The 14,255-nt window shown below is 23.7% G+C and overlaps 1 protein-coding gene across 4 annotated transcripts in view; it reads left to right on the top strand.

Annotated features, from left to right (window-relative positions):
• The first annotated feature begins 549 nt into the window (after window positions 1–549).
• The window catches only part of LOC119769481 (ras-related protein Rac1), a 47,912-nt gene continuing 34,206 nt past the window's right edge, over window positions 550–14,255 (top strand). For 2 of the 4 annotated variants that reach the window (XM_038262086.1, XM_038262083.1), the window contains exon 1: window positions 550–799. The gene's annotated coding sequence lies outside the window, so the exon portion shown is untranslated. Of the gene's footprint in view, window positions 800–1,080; window positions 1,266–14,255 lie in introns of those variants that run through there. The other 2 variants (XM_038262084.1, XM_038262085.1) reach the window with 2 other exon arrangements.

The raw sequence follows: 14,255 nt of genomic DNA, 5'->3' as shown, positions 1-14,255 counted from the left end.
AAACTCTGGATATTTTCGGTGCACAAAATTTCTGCTGAATCGAATGTTGTATTTACTTATTTCGATTGCAAATTTTTCCAACAGTTTTTATTTTGATAACATCCTAGACACATTTTGTACACCTAATCAATCACTACTTTTATCATAAATAATCATTTTATTGCTTAAAAATTGGATTTTCCTGAGCTCCCATATTCAAATACATGGAAGCTGTCATTTCTAACACCATTGGCCACCTAGCGGCCATTTCAAACTGGATTCGTCTATCGAGAAATTAAATGTGAGAGTGTGTACAGTGTGTGGAGTTAAACTTTTCAAAGTGTCATGATAAACTTCACAGAAACTTCACAGAAAGTTTAACCTCATGTTGCACACACTCTCACTTTTAATTTCTCGATAAATTTTTAAATATTTTCTTTTGTAAACCTGTGCAACGAGGTTCGATCCCACCCCTGTTTTAGTACAACTCTGACAGACGCCAGCTGTCAAAATCGATAGTCTTTTTCGCTCGCCGATGGCCTTTGTTTGTGTGCGTTTCATTCATCTCGTCGTCGTCGTCGTCGTCGCTGTTGGTGTCAGTCAGTCAGTTTCAGCCATCAAAAAATCCAGATTAGTCGCGAGTTTGTAATAATTTTCCTCAAGGTTTTTTACTCTCCTCTTGTACCACATCAAAAGCTGCGGCTGCTGCTGCTCCCAACTGAACCGATCAAACCGAGTGTGTGGGGAGTGTGTGTAATTTGCATCCGCCAGGGGCGTGAAAACGAAAATTTGTTTCTGCTGCTGCTGCTGCTGAAAAAGGGTGAGTTTTTTCGTTCGCGAATGATTTTCCTCTCTTGGCGGAGATATCTTCCCCCCGCGGCCTGGCCACGCACCCAACGAGTGCGTGTGTTTGTGTGTGGTGTGGCAAGTGCAAAATGTAGGGCCCCCCGCCCATCCGATCCGTCCGTCCGCCCGCACACACCAAGGATGGTTGAAGCAAATCAGAGGGGCAAGGAAGGAAGAAAAAAAAAAGATTGTCTGTGAGTCTCTCAGTCTGATGATTCATCATCGTCATCAACAAATGAAGGCAATAAAATTCTGTACGCTGGATTGGATTCAGCAGCAGTGTGGATTTGCTGTCCGGTTCCGGATTCCAGATTGCAGAGTGAACTGCTTGCAAACGTCATCGGACGTGATTGGTAATGTGTGAGGAGCGCGAGCTTCGGGAGTGGATGCTGAGTTTGACCTCCCCCGCTGAGAAGAGATTCACGCAAAACGGACATTAGGTATAAATTCCTAATTTTTAGTATTTTTTGAACTTATGTTCTAGCTTGTCAAATTATACCTAAAAATTAGTATTTTTTTCTTCCTAAAATTTAGTATTTTTTTAGAACACTGAAGTACTTCTTCAAAATTCCTAAACTTTAGGATTTTTTTAGTTCAAGAATTGTGATTCACGAATTGACATGTCAATGTCAAAATAATTTCGCGGCTGTAAGTTTGTGTTCCATAGTGCTGCTGTTAATTTTCAAATTATGGGAAGTGGCAAGGTAAGTTTTGTGCTGGGAACCGATCGGGAATGCATTTTGAGTTGGCCGACGAAACTTTCCACGTGGCCACCCGGATCCGGTGCAGCCCCCGAACCGCGGCAGGCCAGATGCAAATCGAGCGGAGTTCCAAAGTGGGACCGCCGAGGATCGACGCGGGCCGTGTTGGCGACACTCTGTCCCTCGAAGTGTGCTGGACCCGAACTGGACGCTCCCCTTGCAGAGCAGGTTCGGCTCTTCAAAATCCGACGCGGCACATTTCTCCCAGGAAGGGACAGAGGTTCCGCCGGGGCTTCGCTGGATTTAGTTATGTAGCTTTTATTTTTGTTTATTATCCGCGCACCACCGAACCGAAGTGCGCATCTCTTCTGTTCCGCAAAAAATCTGTTGCGCCATACAAAAATTGAGTGGTTTGTCGTAAGCGTGTACATAAGCCCGTGGCGCAAAAGGCTTCGACAGGTTCACAATAAGGGAATCACTTTTCGAGTGCCAAAGAGAACGGAACCCGGAGCATCTTAATTAGAGGAAGTGTGGCTCGCGTGTTTGTGGAAGAGGAGAAGGAGGACGGAACCTTCAACTCCCGGCGGGATTAAAAAAGCCGCGTTTTCCCTCTCGTGCCCTAGAGGACGGATGTTTGCGGAAGAGCTGGAAAGGGGAAGTGTAAAGGAACCCTAACCGGGGGAATTGTGCGACCCAAAATTGTATCCAGTTTGAGGTTGGCGGTTTGGTTGGGCGTTGCGGGTGTGTGTCTGTGCGTGAGGGTATGTATGCGTGTGTGAAAGTGCGCTTGTGCTCGTGTGTGTATGAGAGAGTGGTAGGGTAGAGGAAGAGAAGACAGAGAAAATGGGAGAGAGAAGAGGAGAGGGAGAGAAAAGGAGGTAAAGAGACAGAAAGTGGGAAAGGGACAGAAGGAGAGAGAGAATGAGAGAGAGAGAGAGGGAAGATGGACAGAAAATGTGGGAGGGAGAGAGAGAGGGAGAGAAAGGAGAGGAAGAGAGAGAGAGAGAGAGAGAGAGAGAGAGAGAGAGAGAGAGAGAGAGAGAGAGAGAGAGAGAGAGAGAGAGAGAGAGAGAATATGTGGTAGATGGAGAGAGAGAAGAGCGAGGAGAGGAAGAGACAGGGTGTGAGCGAGAGAGTAAAAGTAGTATAGAGAAGAGAAGAGAAAGCAAGCGAGATAAAGAGAGGAAGAGGAAGAGAGAAAGATAGAAGGGGGGGGGGGGGAAATTTTAAAAATCTTATGTTTCAAACATTCTCCAGCCAAAAAATCGAATATTATAAAATTAAAAATATTTAAAGATTTTAATATTGTAATATATATAATATTAAAATATTGAAATATTAAAATATTAAAATATTAAAATATTAAAATATTAAAATCTTAAAATATTAAAATATTAAAATATTAAAATATTAATATATTAGAATATTAAAATATTAAAATATTAGAATATTAAAATATTAAAATATTAAAATATTAAAATATTGAAATATTAAAATATTAAAATATTAAAATATTAAAATTTTAAAATATTACAATATTAAAATATTAAAATACTAAAATATTAAAATATTAAAATATTAAAATATTAAAATATTAAAATATTAAAATATTAAAATATTAAAATATTAAAATATTAAAATATTAAAATATTAAAATATTAAAATATTAAAATATTAAAATATTAAAATATTAAAATATTAAAATATTAAAAAATTAAAATATTAAAATATTAAAATATTAAAATATTAATATAATAAAATATTAAAATATTAAAATATTAAAATATTGAAATATTAAAATATTAAAATATTAAAATATCAAAATATTAAAATATTAAAATATTAAAATATTAAAATATTAAAATATTAAAATATTAAAATATTAAAATATTAAAATATTAAAATATTAAAATATTAAAATATAAAAATATTAAAATATTAAAATATTAAAATATTAAAATATTAAAATATTAAAATATTAAAATATTAAAATATTAAAAAATTAAAATATTGAAATATTAAAATATTAAAATATTAAAATATTAAAATATTAAAATACTAAAATATTAAAATATTAAAATATTAAAATATTAAAATATTAAAATATTAAAATATTAAAATATTAAAATATTAAAATATTAAAATATTAAAATATTAAAATATTAAAATATTAAAATATTAAAATATTTAAATATTAACATATTTAAATATTTAAATATTTAAATATTTAAATATTTAAATATTTAAATATTTAAATATTTAAATATTTTAGAATTTTAGAATTTTAGAATTTTAGAATTTTAGAATTTTAGAATTTTAGAATTTTAGAATTTTAGAATTTTAGAATTTTAGAATTTTAGAATTTTAGAATTTTAGAATTTTAGAATTTTAGAATTTTAGAATTTTAGAATTTTAGAATTTTAGAATTTTAGATTTTAAATTTTAGAATTTTAAATTTTAGAATTAAATTTTAGAATTTTAGAATTTTAGAATTTTAGAATTTTAGAATTTTAGAATTTTAGAATTTTAGAATTTTAGAATTTTAGAATTTTAGAATTTTAGAATTTTAGAATTTAAGAATTTAAGAATTTTAGAATTTACGAATAACCAAAAAGATACACATACGGTTTTTAATAAAATCAAAAAAAGCATTATGACAATTTGATACTACCAAAAATTTGCATTTTTTAAAAATGAAATCAAGAAAAAAAATTACCTAAAATTACTCAAAAAAATATCGAATTTATCAGCATTTTTTTAATATAAAGCTGTCATAAAATGACCATTTTGAAAAGTGTTTCAGTTCATTTTCGCTAAATCCTGATCTACAATGGCAAATCGCAGAATGTTGCGTCTGAAAACTTGATGATTGTTTTGGCAAGAGTTTTCGTAAGTTTGCTCTTGTATACTAAGCTTGCTGGTTTTCCTTCCTTGTTAGCATAAGAGAGCGCAGTAGTATAGATGAAACGTTGTCTATTTAGAAAACAACAAATGTTTTTGAACTATTTTACAGATTGCTTACAAGAATTCTATCCAATTCCAATTCAGTTTTAAATATTATTTTCAATTATTCCTGTGATTTTTTTGTAATATTTAAAATAAGAATATTTTTCTTCCAAAATTTCTGGGGGAGGCACAATGTATGGGCTGCCCCCCCTGCCTAATTTTAAGGAGGGCAAAAAGTACCGTGCCCCCCAAGAGTCGGCGCCCCTGTTAGATATTATTCAAGAAATATGTAGGCAGAAGAAAACAATGGTTTAAATGATATAATAATATTTTTATTTACATAAAACTCAACATTTTTATAAATGCTCTTATCTAAAAATATTTTTTTTAAGATTTGAATATTTTAAAATTATAATATTTAAATATTTTAATATTTAAATATTTAAATATATTAATATATTAATATTTTAATATTTTAATATTTGTATATTTAAATATTTTAATATTTAAATATTTTAATATTTAAAAATTGTATTATCTTAATATTTTAATATTTTATTATTTTATTATTTTAATATTTTAATATTTTAATATTTTAATATTTTAATATTTTAATATTTTAATATTTTAATATTTTAATATTTTAATATTTTAATATTTTAATATTTTAATATTTTAATATTTTAATATTTTAATATTTTAATATTTTAATATTTTAATATTTTAATATTTTAATATTTTAATATTTTAATATTTTAATATTTTAATATTTTAATATTTTAATATTTTAATATTTTAATATTTTAATATTTTAATATTTTAATATTTTAATATTTTAATATTTTAATATTTTAATATTTTAATATTTTAATATTTTAATATTTAAATATTTAAATATTTTAATATTTTAATATTTTAATATTTAAATATATTTTTAATATTTTAATATTTTAATATTTTAATATTTTAATATTTTAATATTTTAATATTTTAATATTTTAATATTTTAATATTTTAATATTTTAATATTTTAATATTTTAATATTTTAATATTTTAATATTTTAATATTTTAATATTTTAATATTTTAATATTTTAATATTTTACTATTTTAATATTTTAATATTTTAATATTTTAATATTTTGATAATAAAATATTTTAATATTTAAATATTTAAATATTTTAATATTTTAATATTTTAATATTTTAATATTTTAATTTTTTAATTTTTTAATATTTTAATATTTTAATATTTTAATATTTTAATATTTTAATATTTTAATATTTTAATATTTTAATATTTTAATATTTTAATATTTTAATATTTTAATATTTTAATATTTTAATATTTTAATATTTTAATATTTTAATATTTTAATATTTTAATATTTTAATATTTTAATATTTTAATATTTTAATATTTTAATATTTTAATATTTTAATATTTTAATATTTTAATATTTTAATATTTTAATATTTTAATATTTTAATATTTTAATATTTTAATATTTTAATATTTTAATATTTTAATATTTTAATATTTTAATATTTTAATATTTAAATATTTAAATATTTTAATATTTTAATATTTTAATATTTAAATATTTAAATATTTTAATATTTTAATATTTTAATATTTTAATATTTTAATATTTTAATATTTTAATATTTTAATATTTTAATATTTTAATATTTTAATATTTTAATATTTTAATATTTTAATATTTTAATATTTTAATATTTTAATATTTTAATATTTTAATATTTTAATATTTTAATATTTTAATATTTTAATATTTTAATATTTTACTATTTTAATATTTTAATATTTTAATATTTTAATATTTTGATAATAAAATATTTTAATATTTAAATATTTAAATATTTTAATATTTTAATATTTTAATATTTTAATATTTTAATATTTTAATATTTTAATATTTTAATTTTTTAATTTTTTAATATTTTAATATTTTAATATTTTAATATTTTAATATTTTAATATTTTAATATTTTAATATTTTAATATTTTAATATTTTAATATTTTAATATTTTAATATTTTAATATTTTAATATTTTAATATTTTAATATTTTAATATTTTAATATTTTAATATTTTAATATTTTAATATTTTAATATTTTAATATTTTAATATTTTAATATTTTAATATTTTAATATTTTAATATTTTAATATTTTAATATTTTAATATTTTAATATTTTAATATTTTAATATTTTAATATTTTAATATTTTAATATTTTAATATTTTAATATTTTAATATTTTAATATTTTAATATTTTAATATTTTAATATTTTAATATTTTAATATTTTAATATTTTAATATTTTAATATTTTAATATTTTAATATTTTAATATTTTAATATTTTAATATTTTAATATTTTAATATTTTAATATTTTAATATTTTAATATTTTAAAATTTTAATATTTTAATATTTTATTATTTTAATATTTTATTATTTTAATTTTTTAATATTTTAATATTTAAATATTTTAATATTTTAATATTTTAATATTTTAATATTTTAATATTTAAATATTTTAATATTTTAATATTTTAATATTTTAATATTTTAATATTTTAATATTTTAATATTTTAATATTTTAATATTTTAATATTTTAATATTTTAATATTTAAATATTTAAATATTTAAATATTTAAATATTTAAATGTTTAAATATTTAAATATTTTAATATTTTAATATTTTAATATTTTAATATTTTAATATTTTAATATTTAAATATTTAAATATTTAAATATTTAAATATTTAAATATTTAAATATTTAAATATTTAAATATTTAAATATTTAAATATTTAAATATTTAAATATTTAAATATTTAAATATTTAAATATTTAAATATTTAAATATTTAAATATTTAAATATTTAAATATTTAAATATTTAAATATTTAAATATTAAAATATTAAAATATTAAAATATTAAAATATTAAAATATTAAAATATTAAAATATTAAAATATTAAAATATTAAAATATTAAAATATTAAAATATTAAAATATTAAAATATTAAAATATTAAAATATTAAAATATTAAAATATTAAAATATTAAAATATTAAAATATTAAAATATTAAAATAATAAAATATTAAAATAATAAAATATTAAAATATTAAAATATTATTAAAAATATTAAAATATTAAAATATTAAAATATTAAAATATTAAAATATTAAAATATTAAAATATTAAAATATTAAAATATTAAAATATTAAAATATTAAAATATTAAAATATTAAAATATTAAAATATTAAAATATTAAAATATTAAAATATTAAAATATTAAAATATTAAAATATTAAAATATTAAAATATTAAAATATTAAAATATTAAAATATTAAAATATTAAAATATTAAAATATTAAAATATTAAAATATTAAAATATTAAAATATTAAAATATTAAAATATTAAAATATTAAAATATTAAAATATTAAAATAAAAAATAAAAAAAAATATTAAAAAATTAAAAATTAAAATATTAAAATATTAAAATATTAAAATATTAAAATATTAAAATATTAAAATATTTAAATATTTAAATATTTAAATATTAAAATATTTAATTATCAAAATATTAAAATATTAAAATATTAAAATATTAAAATAGTAAAATATTAAAATATTAAAATATTAAAATATTAAAATATTAAAATATTAAAATATTAAAATATTAAAATATTAAAATATTAAAATATTAAAATATTAAAATATTAAAATATTAAAATATTAAAATATTAAAATATTAAAATATTAAAATATTAAAATATTAAAATATTAAAATATTAAAATATTAAAATATTTAAATATTTATATATTAAAATATTAAAATTTTAAAATATTTAAATATTTAAATATTAAAATATTAAAATATTAAAATATTAAAATATTAAAATATTAAAATATTAAAATATTAAAATATTAAAATATTAAAATATTAAAATATTAAAATATTAAAATATTAAAATATTAAAATATTAAAATATTAAAATATTAAAATATTAAAATATTAAAATATTAAAATATTAAAATATTAAAATATTAAAATATTAAAATATTAAAATATTAAAATATTAAAATATTAAAATATTAAAATATTAAAATATTAAAATATTAAAATATTAAAATATTAAAATATTAAAATATTAAAATATTAAAATATTAAAATATTAAAATATTAAAATAATAAAATAATAAAATATTAAAATATTAAGATAATACAATTTTTAAATATTAAAATATTTAAATATTAAAATATTTAAATATACAAATATTAAAATATTAAAATATTAATATATTAATATATTTAAATATTTAAATATTTAAATATTAAAATATTTAAATATTATAATTTTAAAATATTCAAATCTTAAAAAAAATATTTTTAGATAAGAGCATTTATAAAAATGTTGAGTTTTATGTAAATAAAAATATTATTATATCATTTAAACCATTGTTTTCTTCTGCCTACATATTTCTTGAATAATATCTAACAGGGGCGCCGACTCTTGGGGGCTTACTTTTGCCCTCCTTAAAATTAGGCAGGGGCAGCCCATACATGTGCCTCCCCAAAGGAAGAAAAATATTCTTATTTTAAATATTAAAAATCACAGGAATAATTGAAAATAATATTTAAAACTGGGAATTGATAGAATTTGTAAGCAATCTGTAAAATAGTTCAAAAACATTTGTTGTTTTCTAAATAGAACGTTTCATCTATACTACTGCGCTCTCTTATGCTAACAAGGAAAAAACCAGCAAGCTGTATACAAACAAACTTACGCCATCATCAAGTTTTCAGACAACATTCTGCGCCATTGTAGATCAATTTAGCTGAAACTGGTTTTTAACAGCTTTTAAAAAACGTTACTTAATCCACCTTTAGGTGGTTGGTGCCTTCCTCATATTCATAAAGTCAATACATTCAGTAAAAATAGCAACATTCCCCCTTAACATGTTTAACAAATCAACTTTATTACTCATTTCTTTTGATATGGTTCGCAGACCATCAATATTTCTGGCTCATCGGCAAGGTCTGATAAAAAAACCTATCCAACGATAGTTCGCATGGAAGATTCAGACAATATTTTTATCACAATATCTGAAATCAAACCTCTAAAAAGTGTATAAATAACACTTAAGTGCCAATAACTTTTGATAGGATTGTCAGATCCTTGACGTTTTAGGCTCATTTGAAAGGTCTTTCGATTATCTAACTAACGATGGGTCGCATGATGGACCCGGACATCATTTTTACTGAAATATCTGAGATCCGGCCTCCAAAAAGTGTATAAATAACACTTAAGTGTCAATAACTTTTGATAGGTTTGTCAGATCCTTGATGTTTTAGGCTCATTTGAAAGGTCTTTCGATTATCTAACTAACGATGGGTCGCATGATGGACCCGGACATCATTTTCATTGAAATATCTGAGATCCGGCCTCCAAAAAGTGTATAAATAACACTTAAGTGCTAATAACTTTTGATAGGATTGTCAGATCCTTGATGTTTTAGGCTCATTTGAAAGGTCTTTCGATTATCTAACGAACGATGGGTCGCATGATAGACCCGGACATCATTTTTACTGAAATATCTGAGATCCGGCCTCCAAAAAGTGTATAAATAACACTTAAGTGCCAATAACTTTTAATAGGGTTGTCAAATCCTTGATGTTTTAGGCTCATTTGAAAGGTATTTCGATTATCTAACTAACGATGGGTCGCATGATAGACCCGGACATCATTTTACTGAAATATCTGAGATCCGGCCTCCAAAAGTGTATAAATAACACTTAAGTGCCAATAACTTTTAATAGGGTTGTCAAATCCTTGATGTTTTAGGCTCATTTGAAAGGTATTTCGATTATCTAACTAACGATGGGTCGCATGATAGACCCGGACATCATTTTTACTGAAATATCTGAGATCCGGCCTCCAAAAAGTGTATAAATAACACTTAAGTGCCAATAACTTTTAATAGGGTTGTCAAATCCTTGATGTTTTAGGCTCATTTGAAAGGTATTTCGATTATCTAACTAACGATGGGTCGCATGATAGACCCGGACATCATTTTACTGAAATATCTGAGATCCGGCCTCCAAAAAGTGTATAAATAACACTTAAGTGCCAATAACTTTTAATAGGGTTGTCAAATCCTTGATGTTTTAGGCTCATTTGAAAGGTATTTCGATTATCTAACTAACGATGGGTCGCATGATAGACCCGGACATCATTTTTACTGAAATATCTGAGATCCGGCCTCCAAAAAGTGTATAAATAACACTTAAGTGCTAATAACTTTTGATAGGATTGTCAGATCCTTGATGTTTTAGGCTCATTTGAAAGGTCTTTCGATTATCTAACGAACGATGGGTCGCATGATAGACCCGGACATCATTTTTACTGAAATATCTGAGATCCGGCCTCCAAAAAGTGTATAAATAACACTTAAGTGCCAATAACTTTTAATAGGGTTGTCAAATCCTTGATGTTTTAGGCTCATTTGAAAGGTATTTCGATTATCTAACTAACGATGGGTCGCATGATAGACCCGGACATCATTTTTACTGAAATATCTGAGATCCGGCCTCCAAAAAGTGTATAAATAACACTTAAGTGCTAATAACTTTTGATAGGATTGTCAGATCCTTGATGTTTTAGGCTCATTTGAAAGGTCTTTCGATTATCTAACGAACGATGGGTCGCATGATAGACCCGGACATCATTTTTACTGAAATATCTGAGATCCGGCCTCCAAAAAGTGTATAAATAACACTTAAGTGCCAATAACTTTTAATAGGGTTGTCAAATCCTTGATGTTTTAGGCTCATTTGAAAGGTATTTCGATTATCTAACTAACGATGGGTCGCATGATAGACCCGGACATCATTTTTACTGAAATATCTGAGATCCGGCCTCCAAAAAGTGTATAAATAACACTTAAGTGCCAATAACTTTTAATAGGGTTGTCAAATCCTTGATGTTTTAGGCTCATTTGAAAGGTATTTCGATTATCTAACTAACGATGGGTCGCATGATAGACCCGGACATCATTTTTACTGAAATATCTGAGATCCGGCCTCCAAAAAGTGTATAAATAACACTTAAGTGCCAATAACTTTTAATAGGGTTGTCAAATCCTTGATGTTTTAGGCTCATTTGAAAGGTATTTCGATTATCTAACTAACGATGGGTCGCATGATAGACCCGGACATCATTTTTACTGAAATATCTGAGATCCGGCCTCCAAAAAGTGTATAAATAACACTTAAGTGCCAATAACTTTTGATAGGATTGTCAGATCCTTGATGTTTTAGGCCAGGGGTGACTAAAGTATGGCCCGCGGGCCAAACGTGGCCCGCGAGGAGATTTTTTGTGGCCCGCGGACCCATTTTGAATGATCATGTAAAATGGCCCTTTGACGCATCTGTAAGTGATTTTATAAAAAAAATGTTTATGCTTATGTTATGCTTTTTTGTGAATCTCTTTAGTTTTTGTGGTTTTCCCATATTTCGATCACAATTATATGAAACTTATGTTGCGTTCAAAAATTCATCTTGTTGAAATAATGTAGGTAACACGTTTAAAAGTGGGGTCTCGTGGCGCAGGGGTAGCGGCTTCGGCTGCCGATCCCGATGATGCTATGAGACGCGGGTTCGATTCCCGCCTTATCCACTGAGCTTCTATCGGATGGTGAAGTAAAACGTCGGTCCCGGTTTCTCCTGTCTCGTCAGAGGCGCTGGAGCAGAAATCCCACGTTAGAGGGAAGGCCATGCCCCGGGGGGCGTAGTGCCAATAGTTTCGTTTTTCGTTTTTTTTTACGTTTAAAAGTGATTAAAAAGAATCAATTTCATAAAAAATTTCATCAAATATTTTTGGATGTGAGTTGGACGTTCGAATTTGATATAACGCAGGAAACTGTTAAGATATCTAAAATATAGGTAAATAATAATTTTAAAATCATTACGTACGATTTTTTATTATCTGGGCCTCAAACCTAACATCTGCTAAAAGCAGAATGAAATTATTTTAAATTTGAATAAAATGAAGGAGTAATTTTTGAAAAATCCTCAAGCACCTATTTATTATTAAGATTGCAGATTAAAAATAAAATTACACACTTTTACAAATTTTACAAAGTCTAACATATATTTAAAAAACCAATTAAAATACAACCTTTTAACTTTCTTTATATTTGTGAAATCACGATTGATGAGGCACGAAAGTTGCAATGAAAAGCAGTTAAATAATATTTGTGTGGGTATTTTTTTTTTTTGATTTTCTATTTTTATTCAAATTTTATTAACAGATTAGAGCTTGGATTAGAGGCTTTTTGTACAAAACTGTTTTTTTGTCTTCTAATATTTAAATGACAAAAATGTCCTAAAAATACCTAAAATTAAAAAAAATTACTTCAACCGACAGATGTGTTTTTCAGTTTTATAGATTGAAATTATTTCTTTTTTTTCTCATTTGGCCCGCAAGCTCATATGAGCTTCAAATTTGGCCCGCCATTCAAAAACTTTAAGCAACCCTGTTTTAGGCTCATTTGAAAGGTCTTTCGATTATCTAACTAACGATGGGTCGCATGATGGACCCGGACATCATTTTTACTGAAATATCTGAGATCCGGCCTCCAAAAAGTGTATAAATAACACTTAAGTGTCAATAACTTTTGATAGGTTTGTCAGATCCTTGATGTTTTAGGCTCATTTGAAAGGTCTTTCGATTATCTAACTAACGATGGGTCGCATGATGGACCCGGACATCATTGTCATTGAAATATCTGAGATCCGGCCTCCAAAAAGTGTATAAATAACACTTAAGTGCTAATAACTTTTGATAGGATTGTCAGATCCTTGATGTTTTAGGCTCATTGGAAAGGTCTTTTTAATACCTTTCTGAAAATGTATAACATGACAGGGTTTCTTACAAAAACCACCCTTTTTACAATCTTCCGGACATACGCCAAAATCGTTTTTTTAGCATAACTTTTGAAGTACTTTACTAAACTTCATAATTTTCAATAGGGACTTATGAGACCCCAAGACGAATCGAATGAGACCAAAACGGTCCAAATCGGTTAAGCCAGTGCTGAGATAATCGAGTGCATATTTTTTGGTGCACAGACCCACATCCCTACACACACACACACACACAGACATTTGCTCAGAATTTGATTCTGAGTCGATAGGTATACGTGAAGGTGGGTCTACGAGGTCAAATTAAGAAGTTCATTTTTCGAGTGATTTTATAGCCTTTCCTCAGTAAGGTGAGGAAGGCAAAAATGCTGATAAATTCGATATTTTTTTGAGTAATTTTAGGTAATTTTTTTTCTTGATTTCATTTTAAAAAAATGCAAATTTTTGGTAGTATCAAATTGTCATAATGCTTTTTTGATTTTATTAAAAACCGTATGTGTATCTTTTTGGTTATTCGTAAATTCTAAAATTCTTAAATTCTAAAATTCTAAAATTCTAAAATTCTAAAATTCTAAAATTCTAAAATTCTAAAATTCTAAAATTCTAAAATTCTAAAATTCTAAAATTCTAAAATTCTAAAATTCTAAAATTCTAAAATTCTAAAATTCTAAAATTCTAAAATTCTAAAATTCTAAAATTCTAAAGTTCTAAAATTCTAAGATTCTAAATTTCTAAAATTCTAAAATTCTAAAATTCTAAAATTCTAAGGTTCTAAAATTCTAAAGTTAAGATTCTAAATTCTAAAATT

This window comes from Culex quinquefasciatus, chromosome 3, assembly GCF_015732765.1.
Source record: "Culex quinquefasciatus strain JHB chromosome 3, VPISU_Cqui_1.0_pri_paternal, whole genome shotgun sequence".
NCBI lineage: Eukaryota > Metazoa > Arthropoda > Insecta > Diptera > Culicidae > Culex > Culex quinquefasciatus.
Note: the sequence above shows the minus strand (reverse complement) of the source record. Positions and strands in the feature narration are given on the sequence as shown.